At 45.4% G+C, this 15,000-nt stretch overlaps 1 pseudogene; it reads right to left on the reverse strand.

The window, feature by feature from the left end:
* Positions 1-14,528: 14,528 nt before the first annotated feature.
* The window catches only part of LOC126575106 (serine protease Hayan-like), a 13,707-nt pseudogene continuing 13,235 nt past the window's right edge, over positions 14,529-15,000 (reverse strand).

Below are 15,000 nucleotides of genomic sequence, written 5' to 3' on the forward strand. Positions count from 1 at the left end.
GGCGTTCGAAGCAGAATACTTTGCTGGAATTCATCGGATTGTTTATCAGAAACGTCAACATTCCATGCGTTTCCATGTGCGCAGCAATAAAGCTTTTAGAGGACATTTTGACGAAAACCTATTAGTTAAGCTTTGTGGAAACTGAAGCGAAATGAACAAATCGGATTCTAAATGGATGCCAAATGTGTGGTTGAAGCTGGTTGAAAATTGAAAGTACCACCTCAGAGCATTAGTACAATCGTGGAATCGTGTGGCGAATGCTTGCAGCTTTAGTAAACAAGTTTTTACTTTTTAATAATATTCTAACGGATGATGATGTGTAGCAATAATTGATTTATCTGATTGCTGAACTCAAACTAGCGCCCCTTGTATTATTTTGTATTATCAAACTAGAACCTTGAAAAGATACATTTTTTTCGTTGGAATTTTATTCATCCTCCGGTTAATAGGCAGAATATAACGAATCAATGTCAGTTTTTAACCTCTATCATAAAGTATTTAAACAATTGTCATCGTAATATGTTGTCACTATTAATCATAATAAATTAACAATTAATTAAACGTGCGCAACCATTCACGAAAAAAAATTGTTATTTGATACTTGAATTGAATTTCTATCAATTCATTCAATAGAATGGTTATTTGCATCGTCATATAATCAAAAGAACCCTGGTCTCTTGTGTGGTAGAACATACCAATCAAATAAAAAAAATCCTTTGTACTAATTGATTTAACTGTTATAAAATGAAATCATCATATCATTGGCAGTTTATTTTATGCTTTTTATGCAAATGTGCGGTTAAATAAACAGTGCCTTGAAACGAGGCAAACTGTACCGACAAACATTATTTAGCATTGTGACAACTGTCCTTGTAACTATCAGACAATATATCTAATAAATTGATAAGTAATAATCAGTTGAATCAATCAGGGACCATCTCTCTAACGATTTATAGAATAGTTTATAAGTGCGGCTATTAAACATACGGCTCGTCCGTCCTTACATGCGTTAAAAAAATGCGACTATTGATTACTCATTAAAGCGATGCATTATCTCTTATGTAAATATTGAAGTTCTTATGTATTCGTATATCGCAATTTCTCCTTTACCTTTAGTGTTTATCTAATGCTTTGGAAATATCTGTCGGCTTTACAGTTTTCCAAGGCGAATTCTTAAAAAGAAAGATTATGTTTATCAAATGAATTAAATGCATCTCATCACTCTTCTGATGATCACTCTGCACAGTTTCATATTATTGCCATGAAAATCCTCTTCCTTTTTTCTCTACTAAACTGCAGAAATGAAATTTTTCTCTACTAAACTGCATAAACATGTATGCTTTGTGTTCCAAGAGCCAGGTTAAACATTTCACTGGTTGTAAACCAAACAGTCTTCGAATCGTTTCACCAACCCTGATGTACATTTCCAAAGCTACGGATGGATGGATTTGCGTCGTTTCCTGTTACAACATTAAGCACATTTCGATATCACCTGCTAGAAGGTGCATTATCCTAGGTAAACCAATGCCCCTGCCCCACGCACCACCACAACATGCACAGGAAAGAAATAAAACGAAAGTTTTCCAACAAAGTTGTTATCGAGCAGGACCTTTTGTCTTAAGATTACCCCTCGCGCACACGAAACCACCGAACGCCTATCCGCCTTCACATAAACAAGGATATGGCCATCGCACCGCACATCAAGCGCAACTCTAACGGTCGTAAATCCGAATTTACGAGTCAACTTTTTCTATTATTGCATCAACCGAACAAGCGAAATCCATACGGTAATGAGCCGTGGGCGGCGCATATTCATTCCATCTTGCTCCACGAATTGAGTGATGTAGCGAACATTTTTTTTTTTACAACCTCCTTACACGCTACCCAACGAGCCGTGGTCTGTTTCGTTGGTGGTAGTGTTATCATTATCGCGAAAACGTGCCGCTTCACTTTGTCGCTCGTAAACCCTTCCCCAAGCTCCAAACTTACTCCTTTAGCTTCGTCGTCAGAGGAGATGGAGGTGGCAAAAAAAAAAAAAGATTTGCTCCCGAAGACACAGCACGGGGTTTAACTTTTGGCGGCGCAACGACTGCGTGCGACGTCATAAAGTTCCCCCAAGTGGCACTCGCACTCCCATGTTGCCTCTTGAGCACGTAAGCGCAGCGTAAGAGACAAATGCGTTCCCGATGTAGGCACAGCCCGACGTCGAATCGAACGAAAAGAAAAGAAAAATATTTCGAGGAAAATGGAAGGACAGATCCACTGTTGCTGCATGCCACTCACGTTGTTTCGCGAGGGAGCGGGGGCTCAAGTTTTGGGGCAATCGAAACGAAATAGCATAAAAATGCAAAAACCAAAAGCGAGAGAGAGAGCTCGACAAGAGGTTCCGAGTGCCGAGTGCTTCTGTCCACCGTTTTGTTGACATGACGCACCTCCATCGCAGATCCATTCTCTAATGGAAAAGCATCAACCACCACCACCAGCCGCACCGTATCGTTCCTCATTCTGCGTTCCATGCTCGAGGAGGATGCTCGAGGAGGATGCTGCTGCTGCTGGAGTCATCGGTGACGCTCATCGGAAGATGAACTTTTCGCTGCCAAGTGCTGCCAAGCCCGGATGGGAGTCGGGTCCTCCTGGTGGCGTCCTCACATGGGAGAAACTTTTTAATTTGAAAGTTGTTGCCTAACTGGCACTCGCTGCTCCGGGCCCTCCGGGTTGCCGAAGGAGGATGCCGAAAACAGATTCACGATCCCCCGGCCAGACCCAGGCCAGAACAATCCGCATTGGCGCATTCATTTCGACGGAGCTCACCTGCCTGCCACTTTGTACTGTTGATCAAGAGTAAATGGACCGGACGGAAGTTGAAACTTTCCCCGTTTTTCCCGGCACTTCCCTGGGGAGGCTGCCAATGTCATTCGCCGGTTGTCGCTCACCTTACCGAGCGGCCACAGATAACTTTCTGCCTTGGCGTATGTTTGTCACGGAGGGTATAGGCGATGGCAGGCGCTTGAGGGTGGTTGGTTTGCACTTTCCGGCCACGGTCACCGGCCGGGATCTCCACTCCGTTCGTCCGTTGTAAGCTATCTTGTGGGCAATCCTGGAGGGCCTGGAGTTAAAAGCAAAATAAAAGCAGCACAAGCACCAGCACAAGTTTCAAGTTTAAATGGAATTCAAATGACATGTATGTGTGAGGATGGTGCTGGCGGGAGATTTATCGAAGAAATTGAAAAAGGCTGCCTATGCACGTGCGCAGAGCTGGAAATGGTTGAGTAACATTCGCTGACGCTCATCGGAACCGTACAGGGAGCTGGTGTGGTACGTCATCAGGATTAAGTCATCGTCTCGGTTGCAGTCCAATTGGCAAAAGACAGGATATCCACGGTCCAGGATAGAAGGAGGATAACCTTTTACAGAACCAGATAACAGCATAAGATAAGCTTCCCTAACGAATGCAGCATCACATTCGCATGACAAAACAATAAAAGAATAAAGGAAGATTATCGTTTTCGGTTTGGGGGTAGCTTCTGCAGTTGGAACTAGTGCCGTTCGAGAATGTTCACCCTTTCTCTCCAGTATCATTTGGAAGAAGGTTATCCAATCGCTATTGCGAAACCAACCCCCAAGCCGATGGGAAAAATGTATTCCTGCACTTCGTTTATTAGAATTCGTCCCAATCGTTAACCTTCCTTATGACCGAATGTCTCTGAAGCGAATTACGTTCTGCAGAAAACCCTTCTCGCTCACGATGCAAGCATATAATATGGAGCGCAAAATATATTCTTGCCCCAGGAATATTCGTATGCCCCGGACCACCGGTGGTAACGACACCGACTGGGTCATATTTACCTTGATCGCATACGTGTGTTTGACGATTGTTAACTTCTGGCGCCTTCTGCTACCTTCCTGCTGTTCTGTACGGCAACAGCATCTCTATCGCTCCGTACTATCTGTCCGTATCTCTTGGCGCACAGCACAGCAGGAAGGATCTCCCTTCCCCCCAAAAAAAGGCAAGGAAGATGGCGAACCAATGGCATCCGATCCCGGTATCTCGTGCTCGAACTAAATTGTATTTGAAAATCCGTGCCATAAATATAGATACTTTTATTTGAATATGTTCGGAAATAAATCCGAATCCTTTCGGCACCAGCAGCAGCAGCAGCAGCAGCCGCAGTCGTTTGCACCCTCTGTGAATGTGTGGGAAATTCCGTTCCGCCCTTTTCCCGAGCACCAAAATGGAACGTTTCCTGCACTGCAGAAAGGCGTCCACCGGCAATCGTTTCTCATAAATTATTTATTCAAACATTATCGCTTCCTGTGAAACCGATTTGTCCTCCATTCTCCTGACACATGCACAGTCCTCCCAGCACTCGGTGTCCTTGCAACTGTCACTTGCCATTCGGGTGTTTGATATATTTATTTAGGATAAGATTACCAGCGCGCATTTTTCCTCGATCATCTGTTGGGCCGGAATTTGATTGACTTTAACTAAGAAGTGTGCGAGAGGGAAGCCGAGGAACGTGCTGGCAGGCTGGCAGAAGGCAACACATAATACAGCAATTCCTAGCAGCTGCCACGGGGCACTCCGGAACGATTTTCCGGAGCAATTTTCCGACCGGTCGAAAATGGTCCGTCTCTAAATGCCGTACCGTGCGAATGCCACGAATTCGCTGCTTCTATTGGAAAAAGATGAATCTCACCATCGAGCATAAGAATCAATCCGGCGCAGTGCTGAGCACCGGGAACGAGTTCGGTATCAATTTCGTGATTTATTCATCCCATAAATACAGTTTTTTTTTCTTTTTGGGCTGGGGGCTCCAATCCACTGCGTCGCCTTCGTCGCTTCTTCTGGTTTCACCATCCGGAAACCAAACAGCCTGAGCTTGCATAATGGTGGTGTGCGGGGGACTGGGTGAAATCAACGAATGTTACCTTTGATTTACGGCCACCAGGAAATACCCCACATATTCCTGGTGCGGACAGTGCATGCGTGGAAAGTAATTCAATTGTGGAAATCTATTACCAACAGAGCTTCGTCTCGTTGGACTGGGATTGATTTATCCGGCCCGCAGAAGCAAACTTTACGAGGGACTTGCGTTTTTTTTTCGGGGTTTTTGGTCCACATTTTTCGTCCCCCGCCCCCGCCCGGTCCCGTTGGTCACCATATATCGCTGACAGAAGCTCGTTACGCTCGAACTCGTGCTGCCCGAGCATTGTCCCAAGCCTGAACGACGGGTGGTTCGCTTCGCTCTAATCAATTGCGTCAGCCAGGGAGCGAAGAAATTCGCTTCGCACGCAAACCAATCACCTCGCAGAAGAGAACACTTCCGGAAGCACTCTCTGGCCTGTCACGGGTTGGTTGGCCATTAAAATGGATCGCTCGATTGGCACAGAGGGCAAGATTGGCTGGCAGGCTATGTTTATTAGACGCCAAACAAAACAGAAAACCAGCCGGGTTTCACTTGCACTTTGGCCAAAAGAAAATGGTGCGAATATGCAAAGCAACATTGCTCGTACTTCCGGATGCTGTACGTGATTGGAATGCGTTCGCTAGCAGGACGGCCGGCCGGCCGGCCTTTCCGAGTGCCCGCGGAGAACACATTTGCATGCACCTTCGCTGCACCACACAACACAACACAACACAACACAGCGTCGGCCTGCAAGACGTGAATGCATCAAGAGTAGCAGCAGCAGCAGAAGCGCCTGGCTGGAATCCGTTGCTGGGGGGCGAATGATTTGAAGTGGACCAGCAACACGAAATGAAGGCATTCGCCAGTCGTCCAGGTGTGCCAGGGAGGCGCGGGAATGCAGATTTCAGGGCTGCACGGTCCACCGATCGTTGGGTTCATTTTTCTCCAGATCTGCTGCAACCGACGAAGGATGCTCACGACCTGCTCCTAGAACCTGGTGCCAGGATGAACGATAGTGGCCCAATCGAACCCCGGAACGGAATGGAACGGAATGGAATGCAATGAAAAGTCGATTATTTCTTTGTTCGGGTTCGGTAATGGAATCATCCCGAAACCCGGCGACTGAGCCCGGGCTTTCTCGCCGAGAAACGTGACTTTTTAGTAGCTAATGCAGACTGCCAATTTCTGGCTTGCCTGTGCTCCTCCTTCCGTAAAGAGGTTTTGGCTTCTTTCCCATCCACTCGCATGCCGAGGATGCGACAGGTACGCCGGAGTTGGCCACCGGACCGGACTGCACGACGGAACGGAACCATAGAATTGCCTTCGCACAGAAACGTTCCGGCGATCCGAAGAAGCTATTTTCGTGGGCCACGGGCGCACCGGTGTATGTGTTGATGTGCACGTTTTTTTTTCTCCATTTTCTGGCGAGTTTTCGCCTTCGGGCGGCAGCCAGCTTTTTACTTCCGTCATTCCGTCATTCCGCTGGTGGCCACTGTGCTAGTAAGTGTCATTTTGCTGAATCGTGACCTGCAACGTCCTCGTCGTCGTCCTTCGTCGTCGTGGTGCACAAGGAAGGAAATTAAAGCCTGATAAATAAATCAAGTCCATCTTTTCATGGCCGGCCACACCACGAGGACTGGAGCGAGTTTGCTGGTGAGGAATCCCAAGCACTCCGAAAGACAGAAAGATCCCGTTAGCCAATTCGCCAAACGGGCAAAGCGATGCAGTTTTGCAGCTGATGGAACGCTGGGAGCGATGAAGGAGCGTGGTTGTGGGGTTAAGACTAAGATAACACACACATATATACAGACACACGAAAAGAGCGACAACTTGGCGACGGAGCACGTCGAAGGAACTAATAGAATTCCTAAAATTTCATCCGGTTGCAGCATCAGCAGCAGCAGTAACAAAACAGGAGACAACATTGGTAAAGAACTGACGGTGGAGAAAACAGCTAAAGGACGAAACTGGCGACCGGTGACTGGGGAATGGATAAAGGGGAAATGAAATGGTACAATTTCAAAAACATTTCCATTTTCCGTGCCCGACTGCAAGTAGGGCGCGGGTGGTTGCATTCGACAAATGGCAAAAAGGCGGCGGTGAAAGCTAGCGAAAAAAAAGGCACGGGGCAGCTGAGTTGCTGAATGGTAACAGCGGAAGGACTGGTGGGAAGACCCACTAATGTATGCTTTCAAATATTCACCAGAGCAATTGAGCGAGTAAACAGAGTTGTCGCTACGAAGCCAATGTGCCTTAGTCTTCCCCGAATGAGCGGCGGTGATGAGATCAACTTCGAGTTACCGTTTTCTCCCTCGAGAAACGATTCTTAATGGCTCCCTGTCCGTTTGAGGAAACTGAAACATCAAAAAATAAACTGACAGAAAAAGTGTCCCCCACTTCGGTGATGTTTTAGTGGAAAAACATACACCTACATTGGTTCTTATTTTAGAGGTCAAAAGGGCCGTCTTTTTTAGTGAAAGGATTCTCTGTAAGGATAAGTCTGTTTCGTTGGAAGTGATAAGGATAATGAAAGGAATTTAATACAACGGATTGAAGCATACTATTGAAGGATTGAAGAATATTGGTCGCTTAACATCAATGAGCGACTTTTGGGGGTGTGGCGATCATCAGTTGATTCCACTGCGGTTCCGTTGGTTTTATCCATTCTGGAATTCAAAACAGACTATAGAAGATCTATCGAAGTTTATATCGGATTAGGATGCTTATCCTTTTCAAAGATGGGAACAGATTTATGCTCTAAGAAGAATGAAGATCCTGCATGAAAATATTGATGCATTTACCTGCGGCTATTACTGTCAGCAGTCATTGGCTCGGTCATGCTGTTACTACTAATATGCTTAAAAGGGTTCGGTATATTGTTACCCAGAAGCTTCTCGCCTGACATTGACCAAACGTTCGACTTTGCTCTCCATTGATATTTGGAATTGTTCTTGATCCATATGACCCCTAATGATGAGAGTTTTTCAGTGAACTTAGCCAGGAGGATCAAAGGATGCCTTAAAACTGTAGAAGCATTATTGCAATTCATGGGGTTAGTATTAAAATCGTTCTGTAATGGAATTCTCGATAAGACGCGAGCATTCTGTCCCTGAACTTTGGAAGCTTTTCGTTCACCCCTGTACCTGTGGACGTCTTTTCCTCGTTTATGAAACTGATTCCACTATTTTTAACAAGCAAATACACGTTTTCAGGACTCATAAAAATGTCGTTAGGAAAAAAGAGCATTCGCCACTACATAATGAACATCCATCGATTAAAAAAATAGACACTTAGATTTGACCATTAAATGGTGATTTTATTGGATGAGGACGCTCACTTTATCCTGCAAGACCACAAAAAAGGAACAGACGAAAACTTACAGGAGCTATTGAATGATGATCTAAGTCAAGCTCATCTTTTATAAATAGAGGCACTAGATGGATGCTCTGATAAATCCATGCTCCATGAATTGACAGATATGCAAATGGAGGCGAAGCGAAACCCCATTTTGGAAATCCTGTTTTCTCGGGACCAAAGCATTTTGTGTTTTCAACAGATAATCAGTGGAAATGAAGAGCAGATAGTTCTGGTGAAATCGGCACAACTATTGCAATCTGAAAGCGTTCCAAACGAAAAATGAGCAAGTATAGTGAGGCTACCTCAAACATATTCATTCAAAACATACGTTTTGCAAGCCATGGTATACTAAAATTCAAACAGGACAACTTAACAACCCACATCATTAAACCTGTATCCAAATCATTTAAAATATTTAACCGGGAAACTTTATTGTACCCGTTCGTTTCTCCAGATCTGGTTGCTTCAGAATATCACTTTTGACGCACATGTGCCACCGAAGTGGTACTTCGTCGAATTCAAACCTGTCTAAGCTAGGTTGGCAGACCGTTTTCCCCAAAAAGGGAATGATTTCCATTTTTACAAATCATTGCTGATGGACGACACGTGTAGAAACGGATGTCCATGTTTCTGAATACTTTGAAATTGAAATTTCTCGATAATCAGACATTTGGACGAAAGATCGAGACTTTTGATAAAATGCCTGCATGTATAATTTGTTATCGGAAAATGATTACATAATTGGCATGATTTGATGATTTGATTGGCCTAATCGACCAAACCAGACTGTATAAATTATCTGTATCGTTGCTATTTTTTTATTGCCAGTACAGAAGTTGATTACAGTATAAAACAAAACGAACAGAATCGCTAGAACAAACCGAACTAACCAGAAAGCAATTAATGTTGGATAAGCTTTTGAGTGAAATCAGCGCGATAAGAGTAGTACGCCTAAATTACTGCAGCCAAAGCGGCCACCGCCGTGCTGGTGAATGGTGCAAAGATCAATCAATCTTATCTTCACACCAAACACCAAACCAGTGAGCGACTCCTAGAAGCAAAGCGGTCGAGTCATAAAACGGCGCCCAGCATCTGCGCCCGAAATTCAAGCTCGAATAAATCCGCCACTCCCACTGTTTCGCTGCACGGTTGAATGCCACGCCATCAAATGAAGCTCAAAAGGCACCCGCCCCCCGCCATCCCCGTCTATTCCCTCTCTCACTTTCCAGCTAATGATACCACTTGTGTTTGGCGCCAGATACTTAAAATAATGATCACACTTCTTTTCCGCGGATTCGAACTTATCGGTGCTTTGCCAGGGCCAGGGTGTGGTGCGTCCACCGCAATGATGGGGCGTCCACCGGGGATCGGCAATAATTAACAAAACGACGTAGACCACAACCTCCCCCCCTCCCCCAGGCACCCAAAATCTAATTGGTCTAGAGAGCTTCCCGGAAAACCCGGGAGGCCGCACCGTGCGCCCTCCCCATTCCCCACTGGATGGCAATATATTTGTTTGATTGTGGCGACGGTGACGTGAATGGCAGCCACGGCCTCCCGACCTCAGCATCCACCTGGTAGGGCTGGTAGCAGCGCTGAATAAACACCCGGGACGGCCAGGCCAGGATGGGTCGGCTGTCGCTGACTCGATTGAGTGTAATGGTCCCGTCGATCTTACTCAAAGGGAGGGAGTGGGCGGGAACCCATTTTAGAAAAGTGATACCGAGGCCACTCGGAATTAATGCTGCGCGGGAGACTGCGCGGGAGACGCATTGTGTCGGAAGTTCATCAAATTTAATTACAACAATATTCATTTCCAAATAAATATACCGCTGCTCAGTTTCGCAAACAACCGGCACCGGTGGTATCAGGAGCCAGTATCAGCAATTGTTTGGCGTAACCGTGGCAATCTAGCGGGGACGATGTTTGATTTTTGGATGGCAAAGAGAGACAACGGGTGGCCGACGGTGACGCCTCGCCCTGTTACTATCATCTCTTTTCGTTTGTATGGAAGCGAGCGAGCGAGCGCAACAAATGAAATGAGGCTGCCATCCATCTTCTCGGGAGGCAGCATCCCCAAGGGGGAGGCGGCCTCACCATCGGGGGATGATGCCGCGAGGGAGGAAATAAATAAATTAAATCCAAGTGAGAATACAATGGAATTTAATATTCACACTTCAGCACCGCGAACTTTTGTGCGCCACGGCTAAGTACCAGTTGAGCAGCAGCAGCAGCAGCAGTAGAAGCAACAAAGGCATCATCGGGCATTTCTCGTCGTCGTCGTCGTCGTCGTCGTCGTCGTTGAGCGCGTTCGGTCCTTCTTCGACATGACATGTCCTTCGGGATGGTCGCACTCCCTGGTCCACCCCCCCCCCCCCCCCCTCTACTAACACCGACAAGAGAAATGGCGACGCTCCTTTCAGCGCGGAAATGACAAAGCTTTTTAATGTTTTGCCTGATCGCAATGATAACGATGATCCCCCAAGGGCGGGGGGCCCAGAAGGTTGGCGAAGGATCCGGGGTTCCGATTGTCAAGATTTCGGTGTTGATGCTCGCGTGATGCTGTGCCCACCCATCCGCCGTATCATTAAACACTTCTCATTACGAAACGGAGTGGGGCTGACGCTTCTGCTGCTGCTGCTGCTGATGCTGAAGACAAATGCCCCTTCTCGGCAACTCGGTGGTTCATCGTTTTAGCCCCCCCGGGGAAAGTGGTTGGCTTGCGCTGGTACGCCTGTCCTGTACGATTACAGCAAAGTGTCCTCTCCATTTACGCACAATAGCTGATTGCTGCCGGTTTCGCTCGCGATTGCACCTTACCCACCGTTGCTTCTTCCCGGTGGACGGATGCCAGGGGACAGAGAGCTAATCAACAGACAATGGTTACACCACGATGTGACGCCTTCGCGGTGTCCAAATGAACTTCACGCGCCCGTTCTTGGGCCGTCCTCGGTTCAGGTGGAAGATTGTGTGTTTTCCATCTTCTTCCTTGGTGACTAAGGGCGCGTTTAATGCTTTATGGTGATCCAGTGACGAGATGTAGCGGTGTAGTCCCTTGGACGATTATTCTATTCTTTAGAGAAGCACATTTGAAGTCGCTCGCTCGCATCCTATTTATAGCTTTCATCTGTTTTTGTTATTCAAAAGAACGCACTTTGAGGATGGCTCGTTGTTGATTTGTGTTTGTTCTGCGCTATTCCTCGAGAGTGCATCATTTAAACATTTCATTAACCAACATAACAGAGGGAAGGGAAATGATCTTATCACGGAATGAAAGATTCGCTTCCTGACTGCTTCCTTCAGGCATTTTTATTTAGTTTTTCGTATTACTTTTTATATTATTCTTAGTTAATCTATCAACAGTATCATATCGAATTTTTTGATCCATTGGGGCAATGTTATTGATTGATTTAAAATCAAGGCTAGAGCCCCGTCGAGTTGTAATCAAAAAGGTCAAAAATAATTCTGTAAAATTCGTTTGGCAAAGCGAAATCTTAAAAATCATCACTTTTAAAACCTTAAAAGGGCTACTTAATAAAAATATGAATATTTTTGCAGATACGTCTGCAATGTTCTTGGAAGATTGTACTTTAATATGACATTCAGTGTTAACCAAAGTTGAATAATTTCTTCACCTTAAAGCGTTTGCCTAAAGTATTTATTCGCACTATTTACGCTTATCAGAAAAAAAGAAGATTGGTTCACATTCACAATTGATGAGTTGAATCGTCCTTCCATTCCGTGGCTGTTTCTTCTCATCCATTTGCACATAAAATTCCTCACTGCATTGCTCGTCTGCTCGTGCTCATCTTTCGGGAGCCGCCTCTTTGGGCTAAAACAATTCTTTTCATTAGATAAACATATTAAACAGCCGGCGTTGCCTTCCTGGCAGCGGCAAGCAGATTTCGCTAGATAGTTGAACACATCTTCTTCACAGCTTCACAGCTTCACGGTCCCAACGATGGGAGGATACATAATTTATCGCCCGCGTTATTGAAACGAGTTCCGCGAGAGAGAGAGTTCCTCGAAAACGGTCGTTTAATATTAACCCAAAAAAAAACACGGAGTGCCAAAAAAGGAACCACCAAAAACAACCGACTGGAGATGCTACGTTCGCGCATTCGCGGGTCCACAGCGCGGCAGAAGTGTCGATTTATGCTGTCGAAGGGATGACTGTGCGCGCTCTCGAGCATCGATACGCGGACGCATTGTAATTATCAAATTATACCGTGCATCGTGCGGACCGCCGGCAGCAGAGCCGGCACATCCAGCACGAGAGAACAGAGAAGCAGCAGCGCCGTGGCATCGAGACCACGGTGGGACCACGACGCACCGATCGGAGGATTGGAGCCATTTTCGGGATTGCAATTTGTTAATAAATTCACACATAATCAGCGCCTCGGCGGCGTATCGATCGCGAATATGCGCGCAATTCTCCTTTTTGAAGGCCAGTTTATTAACACCTTTCTGTACCTCCTTCCGGTTCAGCTGATTCGCTTGCGGTACGGGTGAAATGGGTGAAACGGTGCGTTGGCTGCAAGAAAGGCAATATACTTTCAAATATTGATACACGTCGCGATCGCGAAAGTGTTGAAAAGCAAACTGACGGTTACGAACCATTGTAAAACCATTATTGCGATTGAAATTGATGATGCTCACGCATTTGTGCAGCTCCGCAACCGGTATTATTACCGCGGCAAAATACTTTCCATCCAGAACCATAAACATTTCGCTGAAAAGCTGAAACCAAACACAGGCGCTAGGTGGTTCCTTTTTTTTCTTCTCTTGTGCCATGTTGTTGTTCAGTCAAGGAGAGCAACAACATTCCACCAATTTAATGTTAATGCAGGAGAGAGCATCCGGTTGTTTGTTTGAAAATATCCCATGCATTGCAGCACACTCGTGGCTCGTGGCTCGTAGTTGTACTGATTCGCCATTTCGAAACAGATTTTTCCCTGAGCCCAGAGCATAACAGCCATGCTATGCTTCCAGCATAATCTCCCGCTGCTCGTTTAATTTGTTTTCTATGCTACGTATTTTTAACAAGCAAATCTATATCGTGCTAGGTGGTTTGCTCTCGCCATTTCGCCATTATCATGTTCGGGCACAGGAAAGAAATGGCCGCTAAAACACTGCGCACCGATGTAATGTACCGGCAGACCGGTGGTACACCATAAATAGTGCTGGAAATATTGCTGGACAATATATCATTTTTCTAATCGAGTTACATTGTCCCCGGAGGCGACGGCAATGTTGGGTTTGCCTTTTGGTCGGCTAGTTCTCACCGGTGTTCTGTCCGCCCGATACCGGACGCTTTATCGTTATAGTCACCGACGGTGAAGCGTATGATTGTGCTGGTTGAAGGTGTCATTATGCATCCCGCTTCCCGGAACAAATGTGCACCATTCGAGCATGCAGCAGCCCTGCAGCGAGTGACATTGTCGTGGATGGTAGAGCGGAAAAAACATCTTTTCTCCGAAGTATTTCTCCATTTTTCATTCCAATTCCAAGAAGTTCTCCATTTAACTTACATTACACTGTTTGGATTTTGCAACAATTCTGCAATTTTATTAACTTTTTCGCTCACAGAACACTACATAACGAATATCTTGTAAACGAAAATAGAAATAAGGGGTATATCATTTCATATCGATTAGAGCAAGGTGGGGCAAAAGTGCGACCTTAATGGATTTTGATTCTTATTGAAAAAAAAGAATTAAGTTACAATTGAAAAAAGCATTGATTCATCCAACAAATATTTACCTCTCTACTCTAAAAGTAGCAGCTCAATCATGTGACAATTAAATGGTTAAAATTCATAATTCCCAGGCTACCTTCGAATCGCACTTTTGCCCCACTCGTGGCTCGCACGTGACTTGCGATGAAGCGAACGATGAATTCTAGCCCGCAGCCAAATGAACTGAATGAACTTAATGAATTTGCAACGTAGCCTAAAGCCGCAGCCAAATGAACACTCGTTTGGTTTAGAATGGGGTCGGTTTCAGGGCTCGATTTTTTCAAAAATATTTTTTTTGAAAAAAAGGACTTCTGGAGCCACAGGACTGGTAATTTCCTCCATTTTCCATTTTCACCAAAAAGCTGACTTCTTTTAGAGTATTCTCTACAATTTTCACAGCAATCGAAGCAGAAATGCTTGTTCAAATTATGGTTCAACCGTCCGGTAAAACGTGTTCGCTGTTCGTGTTCGTACCTTTGACCCGGAAATAGAATCCAATGTGCTAGTAAAATGTTTCATTTATTCATTTAATCCGAAAATACAAGCACCTGATCTAGGCATGCAACGATGATAGACTCTATCCAATCGATGTGCGGCGTGATGTTTGTTACGATCAAGTTGGAACCAAAGCCCTGGCTAAGCTTGGATGTTACATCAAACGCGAAAACTGCTCCTTCAAAGTCCCACTGTTTGGCTACTGCTGCTCCGTGATGCATTTGTGAAAAAGATGATAATGCATTACACTTATCTTATGCTAAAACATACGCCAGGGCTCTAGTTAACCAACAAACTCTCGGCATCAGATTGACTTTGTTTTCAAAGCAAACCAAATCACTCCTAGCAGCGTCACTCACGTGGCAATTCTTTGCATTCGATGCAAGGATACTGATGTTGGTAAACGCCATGGGGTTGGACGATTCTAATTTTGATCCATAGGCAGCAAATAATGCGACTCCAGACCATTCACCGTCGATGCGACGATCCCACAGACAAAAAGGA

This window comes from Anopheles aquasalis, chromosome 2, assembly GCF_943734665.1.
Source record: "Anopheles aquasalis chromosome 2, idAnoAquaMG_Q_19, whole genome shotgun sequence".
NCBI classification, from domain to species: Eukaryota; Metazoa; Arthropoda; class Insecta; order Diptera; family Culicidae; genus Anopheles; species Anopheles aquasalis.